We start from the raw sequence: 12,296 nt of genomic DNA, 5'->3' as shown, positions 1-12,296 counted from the left end.
GCAGGCAACAGGGGCACACGGAGGCACAAGCAGGCAACAGGGGCACACAGAGGCACAAGCAGGCAACGGGGGCACACGGAGGCACAAGCAGGCAACAGGGGCACACGGAGGCACAAGCAGGCAACAGGGGCACACGGAGGCACAAGCAGGCAACAGGGGCACACGCAGGCAACAGGGGCACACGGAGGCACAAGCAGGCAACAGGGGCACGAAAACGGAGGCACAAGCAGGCAACAGGGGCACACGGAGGCACAAGCAGGCAACAGGGGCACACAGAGGCACAAGCAGGCAACAGGGGCACACAGAGGCACAAGCAGGCAACAGGGGCACACGGAGGCACAAGCAGGCAACAGGGGCACACGGAGGCACAAGCAGGCAACAGGGGCACACGGAGGCACAAGCAGGCAACAGGGGCACACAGAGGCACAAGCAGGCAACAGGGGCACACAGAGGCGCAACAGGGGCACACAGAGGCACAAGCAGGCAACAGGGGCACACGGAGGCACAAGCAGGCAACAGGGGCACACGGAGGCACAAGCAGGCAACAGGGGCACACGGAGGTACAAGCAGGCAACAGGGGCACACGCAGGCAACAGGGGCACACGATTACTGGTGGCTGACATTATTTCATGAAGTCGACCCATCACTTGTTTTGCTTTCCTTAAACAGAACAGGGTAGGAATCGAGTTCCTGCAGGAAACACATTAAAATGCACATGGAGTATTCCAAGCTAGCAGAGAAATGGGGTGGACAGTGATATTATTATGTGTCTTCTACCGTCAACAGAGGGGTGGCTGTCTATTTGTTCTAGAAGTGATAAACATGGACCAGGAAGATTACTTCTGATAGATGTTTCATAAGCAAGAGCCCTATGAAACGGACAAGCAATGGTAACTGTGTAATGACGGGTAAAATGGATATCCTCAATGAACAGGGACAGAGCACATATTTTCGAATGTAGTTGGCTGACTTGATGGATAGCGTAGATATGATGGATGACTGGAGAGAACTGCATTGCACTGAAAGGGCTTATTCCTTTACCCTCTCCACCTACCCCCTACCCCTCCCCATGGCTCTGACAGTAAGCATGATCATTTCTTTTTTAGTCATGTGCTGTGTGAGGGGAGAATATTCTCAGATCATTTTCTGATCTGCAGGTTCACTGTGCTAAGGGCTTTGATTATTTCACCCATAGCAAATAATAATTGAATTACTTACACCAATCACATGAAGTCTGTGGCTAGAAACGTGTGGTAGACCAATTGCGTTACAGTACACTTTCCACCAGGAAAATGTTTCCTTCTCCACCGCGCCGTTTGCAATCATCCACAACCCTTTCCTGTCTGGACAGGTGCCATATGTCTCTCTGTGGTGGCAGGAATTTCCCTGCAGTGCTGGACTCCCTGTTCTGTCAGACACAATAGTGCTTCCCCATTACATGCTGGTAACAACAGCGTCTGTCCGGCAACAAGCCACATTCCACCCGCTCAGATGCCAGACCCCCACCTGTCAGAAGATAGCTTGGCCCGCTCGCCCCACCGTTGCCACCTATAGATACCCGTGCTGACGCGCTCCTGACAGGTATTCGAGGCACCCTCCTCCCTGTCAGGTACAGCTGTGTTCATCTGTTGTCTATCCTCCTACACCAGCCCCTTCGCGGATTCCTCCAGCCTCCTACCTCAGTGCTCCTTGTCAGTCTCTCCGGCTCTGATTGACCGGATTTCAACCTGCTCGGCTCTCCGGGTCGGGCCTTCCCTTTTTTCGGCCCTGCAAAGTCCTGGGGAAACACGGACAACTTCCTCCTCCTCCTGCCCCCCTCCCCGAAAAAAACAACAAACACAGCAACTTCCGGTCCGGCGCGAGAGAACTGCATTGCACTGAAAGGGCTTATTCCTTTACCCTCTCCACCTACCCCCTACCCCTCCCCATGGCTCAATAAAAGTAAAGACACGAGAAAAAAAGCTAAACCTAGCATCTTCTTTCAGCCAGTGGGGCTCTCCTGCAACTCCGGCAGCCGAGGCAGCGGTAGGGGGGCGGGAACGGGGCCGGGGAGACACGGAGAGCGAGGCAGCGGTAGGGGGGCGGGAACGGGGTCCGGAGACACGGAGAGCAGGAGAGGGGGTGGGAACGGGCAACTATGTCAGTCGGCCGAGCTCCGGTGTACTGCCCTCTGTCTTGAAGAGCCACACCCTACACTAACCTTAATCGTACACGCCATAAAGATATTTCTCTCTGGGGTGCCGTGTTTGTACAGCCTTTAAGCTCGCTGGCCTTCCTGTGCGCTCTGGGTCCCCTCCCGCCGGGCTGCAGTCAGCTCCCTAGCTCCACAGATCCCGCCTGTATGCGAGACCTTTCTACGGGTGCCGACGTCACAGTGCTACACCAGATCAGCTCACATGGCGGCAACAAAGCAAACGAGAGAAGGCGTGCAGCGGACATCCCAGGACTCGTGGAGGGGGCGCCGAGTGCCGTCAATGGCGGACCAGATTCGGGGGCGTTCCCGGCTTTCGGCTGACGTCGCGTGACGTCGGCAAAAGCCAAAGAATCTCGGGAACGCCCCCGAATCTGGTCCGGCATTGACGGACAGGCCCCTCGTCCAATGGCTATGCTCCATTTATGGAGCCAGCCAATAAATGACGGAGGCCGTTCCAAACCACACTACAGTTCTCATCAGGTTTTCGCCTGCGCGAAAAAGATGCGCAGAGCGCATCTTTTCGCCAGGCAAAACCTAAAAACGTTTCCCAATGTACTTAGGACTGATACCGTGAAGGGCTTTAAAAAACAGAGTTAGGCTTTTAAATAGGATTCTCTTAGAGATGGGCAACCAATGCAAAGCTTTTAATAACTCAGCAGCATTGGCCCATCTCGGGAGTCCAAAGATGGCTCGAGCCGCAGAATTCTGCACCACTTGCAGGCGGGTCAAAAGATATTTGGGTAGACCCAAATAGAGGGCGTTCGCATAGTCCAGACGCGACCCTATAAGAGCCTGCACGATGGTTTTTTTGTGGTGAAGTGACAGCAAAGGAAGAAATTTCCTAAGCATCCTGAGAATGCCAAAGCATATCCCTGAGAGCCCGATGATATGGGGCCTAAAGGATAAGTCACAATCAATCAGAATTCCAAGGTTTTTTGCCTTGACAGAGGCATTGTCCGGGGGAAACATATCCTGAGGCCACCAGGCCTTCCAGCTAGGATCAGGAGTGCAGCCAAAGAAAAGCAACTCCGATTTATCGGAGTTGCATTTAAGACCCTGACATCGGAACCACTCGAAGACAGCATCGAGACAGTCCCTAATCCGTGTGCCGTCGAAAGTCCCACCTCTGTCACATGTGAACAGGAGCTGGGTATCGTCAGCATAGGATATGATCTGGACGCCAAAGGATTCCGCAACCGCCGCCAGAGGGGCCATAAAGATGTTAAACAGCATGGGGCTAAGAATGGAACCCTGAGGCACCCCCACCTCTAGCGGCGGCATATCAGCAGAAAAAGGAGGCGCCCAGATCATTTGCCGGCGGCCGGTCAGGAAAGATTTAAACCAGCTTAACATAAATTATTGCAGTGAAAATCCCCTAGCTTTGTCAGATCAGGTAGCCAATACCAAAAACCTTTCCTACTACGCTAATCTACGAGATTACATGCAACAAAATACTTGTCTATGGCCTGTAACACAATGTGATAACCATTAAAATGCTTACCGGCTTTAACATATGCTTTTCACAATACGCTAGACCAAATGCCTTTAGTCATAATTTTTCATAATAAGCAGACCAAACCTATGGCATCAGACTTAAAGTTTTTAGGGCGTCTCCTTTTTTTTTTAATCAGCCCTTTTAAGATTGTGCTCTTTTTCTTTTTTTTATTTCTAATGAGGTGTTTTAATCAGAATTACTTTTACAGAACATTGAAGGGCTGCACAAAGTTGTTTAAGGGCACATGACCATTATAAATTCAGGTTCTGGTTGAACTGGAGGGCGCCGGGGAAAGGAGTGCGACATTTTTGCTAAATAACATACAATTCTTTTTATAGCGTCTGCTTGCACTGTAATGATTTTAATTAATTGAACACTTAATAAAAAATTCTAATTCAATAGTGCTTCAATGAGGCCTTAAACTCTTGCTTGGCGAGGCGAGTGGCCGTGAACACCTCTGTAATAAGGAAAGGGAGTACCCTGACCCACATGCAAGGGTGAGTTAAGGAACAGGCTCCCAACGTTAGCAGGTGACCACCAGTGGATCCTCATTACGTGGCTTCTCACCAGATCACTGGATGGTTTTGCATATATTATATTTTGTTCTGAGCACTATACTGAGCAAGCAGCACTAAATATAGGTCCTAAAGGAGGCCAGGCCGCATTACTTCTGCTGAAGGTAATAGGCTGAAAAATGTCAACTTTTTTCTTTTTTTGACACTAGAAAGTAGGTTTAATCTTTCCCTGCAGTGCCCCGTGTTAAATGCTGGCACGGGGACGCACTAATAAAGGTATTTGCGGATCCTGTAGCTAGTTTTAACTATCACTAGTTTCATTTGGTTTACTCTTCTGCCATCATCACCCTTAGCTCACCCTAATGGTAATTATTATTCCTCCCCTAATCCAACCCTGAGCTCCTCCCTCTCAGAGAGGGGGTTATAACCCATACCTTGACTAGGCATCAAGGTGCGAGGAGGTACCAGATGATGAAGCATGCCACCTATGGTGGGTGAGGTAAATCGTTCTTTATAAGGGATACCATTACGAATAGGTCGTCAGCTTTATCAACAGTTTTGTAAACCCAGGGGTTCAGTTCGCCTATAACTTGTCACCATAACCAACTCAAGCCTATAGTTTTGACTTTGAGCTTTTCGACAAAGCAACGAGTCAGGCACACAGTCATAAAATTAGAAAGCTATACAAAATTACAGTTTTCTAAGCAAAATACTACCTTTCCTACGACGGCCTAACAAGGATTCTCGAAGACCAAACCTTCTGTGTCCATGGTTTGCCACAAGGGATAACTAACACCAAAACCATTGCCTACTACAGAAATGTGTGAGATTCCATGTACCAAAATACCTAACTAATAACAATCACACTTAAATGCCTATTGACGTTAACATATACCTTTCACAACAAATATATCAGGCCTAGTACCCTTAACATGTTTACCACGGCACAAATTCCGCTGTGGTGGGGGCGTTCCATTAGGTGGGCGGGACTGCGTCGGCCAACGGTTGTGCTCAGCACCAAGGAGGTAGTGCTCGCATCGGCCGACGCGAACACGGAACGGGTTAAACTTAATATTTAATAATAAAGTGACAAGGCCTATGGCTATGATCATTGGCTTGCCACCATAACCAGCTCAGTCCTACTGTATCAAGTATAAACTTTGCCACAAGCCAAAAACTGCAATACAAACAGTCTTGTAAAAACTTTGAAGCACACAAATGCGGCCCAATCAAAACTTGTACTCTAACAACATGTGGGCAGAGCCTAAGCCCCTCTATTCTGGTAGAGCTTTTTAAGCCCTTTTTTTAGTTAACTCTTGTAAGATCATTTCTTAAGTCATCATTATTATATATATATATCTTTTATGCTGACCTCGCAACAAAATGTTGCACAACTTGTCACACATGACACGTGTAAATGTTACACATAACCACACTCCTATCATGGAAATGTAAAATAAAAACAGGCAAAAACATGGCAGTCCTAACTAACTTTATCCTAAACTTTTAGAATGACAGAATGAAAACACTTCCGGGTCACCACAACCTATATAAATATAACTGAAATGGGACGGTTCTTCTAAAAACTTCCATGAAATTCGTGGGACACGCTAGGGGACGGCGCATCCTTTAGGAACGAGAATGCATGGACGCATATTTACAGCAAAACTCTTTAAATTAAAATCACACCAACATAATAGGTAGATTTTAGCTGTGTGGGCGAGGCACAACAAATTACTCCGCAAAGGCTTTGCTTAGAAAAGAAGGGGCATGTTTACTCGGTGGCTGCAACGCCGAGGCTGGCAGTCGATCGCTGACTGTGGATCCTAAGGGTGCAAGAGCTGAGGCAGGGGGGCGGATAACACTGCAGGCTACAAAACCTACCCTCCGATACGTATCCTACTTGGGGGGGTACAAATTAAATACGACATGCATAGCTGCCAAGGTTTCAGATTGCCATGTGTGACATTTTCATAATTTCAGCGAATTTATGAGTGACATTTCAGCGACTATGAGTGACACTTTCTCACGAACAAAAATCATGCAATGAGGACGAGGGAAACTTCAAAATATCAGAAATTACAGCCATTTGAGCAACAAGAAACTCCAAGAAGCTAGTGCTCCCTCCTGTTACCTCATATTAAATGGCAAAATTACAGGAAGCTAAAAATAATGCGCAGCGGATCGCGAGGCGAAACCTAAAAAGCGGAAAGACAGGCAGACACGAATAGAGCCAGAGTGTGACAGGCACACAGGTATATAGCTCGAGATAAGGCAGGAATATAGACAGACATGCAAAGTTAGAAAGATAAGATACGGCTCGAGAGAAGGCAGGAATATAGACAGACACGCAAAGTTGGAAAGATAAGATATGGCTCGAGAGAGGGCAGGAATATAGACAGACATGCAAAGTTAGAAAGATAAGCAAAGGGTTGGAGGGAGGGAAAGGCGGGCAGAGACGGAGCTGGAAAGAGAGACCGATCGGTACAGGAATAGAGGGATTGATGGGCAGAAGGATACACATATCACGTATGTCACGACAGAGAGAGAGAGATTGACTAAGCGAAAAATAGAAAGACATACGGTGAGACACCCATATACAGACCGACACGAGAAAGGCAGATATAAGGAAGGATAGAGAATAGACACGAAGAGAGCTAAGCAGAGGAGAGGTGGAGTATTGGAAGGCTAAAACCCAGGAGATCGTGGTGTGAATCCCAGCTGTCCTACGTGACCTACAATGTGTGACCCTAGGCAAATCAAGTTCTCGTCCTGCGCCTCGTTCCTCTTTCTTGTCATCCAATGGGTGTTTTGGAGTGTACGGAGGAAGTCACCTATAGATAGACATACAGCAGAATAGACAGCACAGATAGAGGGAAGTAAAAGTAATTATTTATATTTGTTTGTAAGGCGCTGCGTGACGCGTAAATATTGCTTCATGGTGCCATCCGACAGGATAAAAGTCAAATAAAGAAAGGTGTTCAGGAAGTGGGTGTGACGGGGTAAAGAGAGGGGAGTGGAAAAGACAGACGAAAGTTATACAAAAACATGCGTTGGCCTCAGGCAAGGAGGTTTAAGTGGCACGTGGTAGCAGCATGGGGGAAGATATAGTATAAAACAAAATAGGAGAGAAAATGGTGGGAAGCAAGTGCTTGTGAAAGGAAGAGAGAAGCAAAAGAGAGGGAGGACTACGGCTGATAGAGATGGAAAGATGGAGAAACAAGAGGGAGTAACAAAGGAGAGAGCATAAAAAAGAGCGAATAAACCACGAAAGAAAAAGTGTAACAACTGAGTATGCAGGATAAGACGGTGGGGGCTGAGGGTGGAGGGAAAGGGGAATTACAAAAGAGAAACTAACAAAAGAGAAATAATAGGTGAGAAGAGGAGGACGAGAGCTCCAGTGTCGAGGTGTCGAAGGGTGCTGGGTTTCCGCCGAGGATCACACAGGTCGCTTTCTTGTCCTACTAGCTCTATGTCCCACTGCCCTCAGGTGGCAGAGACCACGTGCCTGCTCCCTCTGCTGGCACACTGGGGGGTGGGGGCAGCGTTGGGGGCGCCTGGGCGTCGTCCTCTTCTATGGGCTATGGGTGAGATAATCATGCTTGGCCCTGTTGTAGAGCGTGTTGCTATGTACACTGTACGAACGTGGATGAGGAAAGGCAGCTGGGCCTAGTGCAGTGGACGGGGCTCTGTGGAGCAGATTGCTTCATGTATCGTGAATGTAGGAGGCTGGGCAGCAGTAGAAGTGCCTGTAAGCAGAGGCACTGCAGCAGTGAAAAGACCTGATGCTCGCAGTGGCAGTAGGGCGGAGCTAGGGCCCAAGCGCTGTGCTCAGACTTGGTGGGCCTTCCTGTAGCTCCACACGGTATTCTTGGGGCAGGTCACGTGGATGGCAGCAGGCACTTGAAAGAGCGCGGGGCCTCTTTATGCCCAACTCCTGAGAGTGGAGCAGGTGGTGCGTGCCCCTCCCCGGGGACACAACAGAAGGCGGCAGCAGGGTGCTTGTCTAGCCCTATAAAGCAGTCCCAGGTGCACTGGCAGCGTTGGGGGCACCTGGGCGTCGTCCTCTTCTATGGGCTATGGGTGATAATCATGCTTGGCCCTGTTGTAGAGCGTGTTGCTGTGTACACTGTATGAACGTGGATGAGGAAAGGCAGCTGGGCCTAGTGCAGTGGACGGGGCTCTGTGGAGCAGATTGCTTCATGTATCGTGAATGTAGGAGGCTGGGCAGCAGTAGAAGTGCCTGTAAGCAGAGGCACTGCAGCAGTGAAAAGACCTGATGCTCGCAGTGGCAGTAGGGCGGAGCTTGGGCGCAAGCGCTGTGCTCAGACTTGGTGGGCCTTCCTGTAGCTCCACGCGGTATTCTTGGGGCAGGTCACGTGGATGGCAGCAGGCACTTGAAAGAGCGCGGGGCCTCTTTATCGCGCCACGCGCATACCTTGTATTTGCAGGAGCCTGCCTCAGGACGTATTACGGTGATCGCCGCCCTCGCTGGATGCCGCGCTGCCTGCAGTGAAGTGTGCACGGTGCCTGTGGGGGGCCGTCGTGCGGGACAGCGGGACGGACAGCGGGATACACAAAGACACGGACAGCGGGAGGGGGGACGGACAGCGGGATACAACCATGCGGGACCAGGACGATTTTAGCAATGAGTAAAAACATCCACGTAAAAAAAAAAAAAAAAAGTACACGTCCATAGCCGCATGACGTAGCGAAAAGCCTAAAAATCGCCGGAACGCCCACGAATCTGCTCGCAGAATGACGAGCCGATCTCTCTTCCAATGGCTAGCCTCCACTTATGGAGCTAGCCAATGGAAAGAGAGGGCGGAACAACAAACACATACTGTACACATAAGATTTCGCCTGCGCAACTTTCGACAGGCGAAACCTAAAAAGTTGTGTTACAGGTAGGAGACTGGGAAAGGGTAAGAAACCGGGTGTGTACAAGAAAGTGGAAGGAAGGTTTTTACAGCCTTTAAAAGTAGAAAAAATATATATTTTGCAATTCTGTTTTGTTGAGTGATGGTAAAGTGTGGAACGTCAGTCACATATCCAAATGTAAAGCAATGAATAGCATGGAAACAGAAGTGCTGGGAGGCACGAGTCCGGAAACTGATATGGAGTGGATAAAAAACGAAACAATAGGTTGTGGAAATGGATCCTTTCGTTGTCGGAGGGGCGTGTGAATAAATGAAGAGAATGAGATGCAGAGACTTCAAGAAATGGAATCGGGGGAAGAAAATCTACAGAATAACCAATGCCTAAATCAGGTTGTAAAAATGAGACTGAGAAGCAGAATAACAGAACCTAAATAAAATTCTAAGATTATGTAAGTATCATATGATATCTTGTATAACATCGTCTCACCTTATTAATTGCTATAGTATTTAAGAGGTTTTGCTTATACTATAAGACTTGTGATAATAAATTGCACACTTGTTAGGAGGGTAAAGTGTTGTGGTGTAAATTGTCAGCGTGCATTTTTGATCCTATGGTTCTTTGTGGCTTATAGTTTGCTAGGGCATTATGATGTCATATCGAATACTTGCATTAAGGCTGTGAGGAGCTGGAGGTAGGAGCCTGCCATTTTATCTGATTACATCTGGAGTCTCTTTATTTAATAAAGAACGTATTAATAATTATTCTACTTGTGAGCAGCATTACTACATGGGGACAGTAGAAACCAAACGAAAGGCTCGTTATGGACTCAAGGTGCTAACCGGCCCTGGCGCTGAGCCAGCCTTCAGGCTCGAGCTGTCAGTGGTTCGCCAACGTCTACTATCTGATCATCCAGCCGCTTGCTTCCTTTCCCTCGTCTGCCTTTTTTGCGCTCCACGGTACACGCCATAGCCCAAATCTCCAGAACCTTTAATTTTTTTTCGATATTCCTCCTTGGAGAAGCTCCCGTCTACCCCGCTCAGGTGGGCACTGTTTCTCATTTCAGAGGACGCACTATCTTGCAACGCTGATGCTGACTCTCATGTAACCCAGCTTTCGGAATACTTCTGTTTTGGTCACGGGTGCCAGATTCGCCATTAAGCATTGCACTCATTGCAGGCTAATGGAGAGCAATCCCTGCGAGCTACAAAGGAGCAGACATTACAGTAAAAGGACTGAATCGTGCGGTTACAGTGACTCGCTCAGATCCCTGCACAGTGAAGGCGATCTTGCACTTACCTGCTCGCCTCTCCCGCCGCCCCTGCTCGCTTCTTCAAAACACGTGCTTTTGCACAGCAGACCACAATCCTTCAGTAGAACTACAGAGCAACTCACGGAGAAACACGTCTAACCACGCCCACTGACGGAACTACGCTCTTAGCTGTACCCCCGGGGTACCAGACAAAGTTACGTGTTGCAAAGGTACCACATACAAATTTCACTCCGACTACACTATCTACCGTACACTGAGTCCTCTAAATAGGCGTATTTATTAATTGAAATCTAGCCGTAGAATATCAGCGGAAAGTGCAACTTTCTCCAAAACAGTCAAATAGCTTTTTTGGCTTTTCGGTCTTTAGATCTCGAATATTTTGGGGGGAGTTATTAATTTCCCAAATAGTTTATATCAGTGTTGTCTTGAAATGCGATTTAGTCTGTTAGATCATTCCAAGCAGTTGCTGCCTTTAGGACGCAATTTAATCCGAAATAAATACTAGGACTAACCTAGCCGTCACAGCCCTCTCCGAAATGATAGCGTTTAGACCTGCGTGCACCATGACAATGTAACATTGAAAGTCACGTCAATTTCTTGTGACAAGTTTTGCTAGATCATTTTCTTGTCGCTTGTTATTTATATTGCCTAAAGGAACGACGGGGCATATTATCAAGAAAGGGCGATACATTATCGCCTCTTTTATCGGCAGGACACTGCCGATAAAGCGGCAATAATGGGCTTGATAATATGCCCTTGTGAATTCCCATTGAAGCCCAGGTTCTGGTGTTAACCTGGGCTTCTATTAGAATTCACAAGGGCATATTATCAAGCCCATTATCGCCGCTTTATCGGCAGTTTACTGCCGATAAAAGAGTCAAAAATGTATCGCTATTTCTTGATAATATGCCCGAAGTTCTCATTAAGATCTAGACCAGTGTTTCCCAAACTGTGGTCCGCGAACCCCCAGGGGTCCGTGACACATTCCCAGGGGGTCCGTAGGCAACAGTTTTAAAAGCACAAAAACATTTCTTGTAAAATTAGCAGCTTTCCAGCAACAATTAAAGTGTCAAGAGAATGCCAGTGATTAATGTACCTGCTGGAGAGCGAGGAGAGTTTTGTTAAGTGGCAGCTTTGATTTAACTAATGTAGCACAGAGGGTTAATGTGCCTACTGCAAAGAACGTGTAACATGCATCTTAAAAAGCAGCATTTTATGTGCCTAGGTTCGTGGTTACTGCTTTTGTCACAGAGATTCCTTTATTACTGTGCACTTCATAAGTGACAATCGTAATCTAGCAGAGGGACCTATAAACTGTCATCAAAGAGCTGCTTGCAAACTGCATGGTACCAGTTAGTAACTTATATTTTGTCCCAGTTATTCATTATCCTGATGCTGCTAAAAAGATATATTTGGGTGGAAATACATTTTTAATGTTAAAGTCAAAAGTAGCCACTGTGTTCTGCTCGGAATCCTGAGTTTGTGCTTTTCCAGACCAAGCACTCTTTAAACATTTTATATACACACTGATTTGCATGTATGATTCAATGTCTCTATATGTGTGTGATGTAAAGTGCTCTGACATCCTACAATGGTATGAGAGATGCTACAAAACAAATGAAATACATGTGACAGAGGGGCTATTACTTCAATATAAAATACTAAGGGCCAGATGTACGATCTGTTTTTATATGCGCGAACGGGTTAGCGAACCCGTTTGCGCATGCAAAAACCTATTGGGCCAAGTACATAGCCTATTTCGCGAGTCGCAATTTGTTTGCGACTCTCTAAATAGGTTTTGCAACTTGCTATTTGGAAGGGGCATTCCCTTCCAAATAGCGAGTCTAAAAACCATGTACAAATGTTTTGCGGTCGCAAAACAGTCACAATTACCACCTACTTCAAGTAGATAGTAATGCATTCGCAAATGGGAAGGGGTCC

The 12,296-nt window shown here is 47.5% G+C and overlaps 1 protein-coding gene across 1 annotated transcript in view; it reads right to left on the bottom strand.

Annotated features, from left to right (window-relative positions):
- GART (phosphoribosylglycinamide formyltransferase, phosphoribosylglycinamide synthetase, phosphoribosylaminoimidazole synthetase) overlaps positions 1-10,504 on the bottom strand; it is a 257,909-nt gene extending 247,405 nt beyond the window's left edge. The window contains exon 1 of the mRNA XM_078656950.1: positions 10,382-10,504. The gene's annotated coding sequence lies outside the window, so the exon portion shown is untranslated. The remainder of the gene's footprint in view (positions 1-10,381) is intronic.
- Between the last annotated feature and the right edge of the window lie 1,792 nt (positions 10,505-12,296).

Source organism: Lissotriton helveticus, chromosome 8 (assembly GCF_964261635.1).
Source record: "Lissotriton helveticus chromosome 8, aLisHel1.1, whole genome shotgun sequence".
NCBI lineage: Eukaryota > Metazoa > Chordata > Amphibia > Caudata > Salamandridae > Lissotriton > Lissotriton helveticus.
The sequence above is the reverse complement of the archived record's forward strand: the minus strand, read 5'-3'. Positions and strand labels throughout refer to the sequence as shown.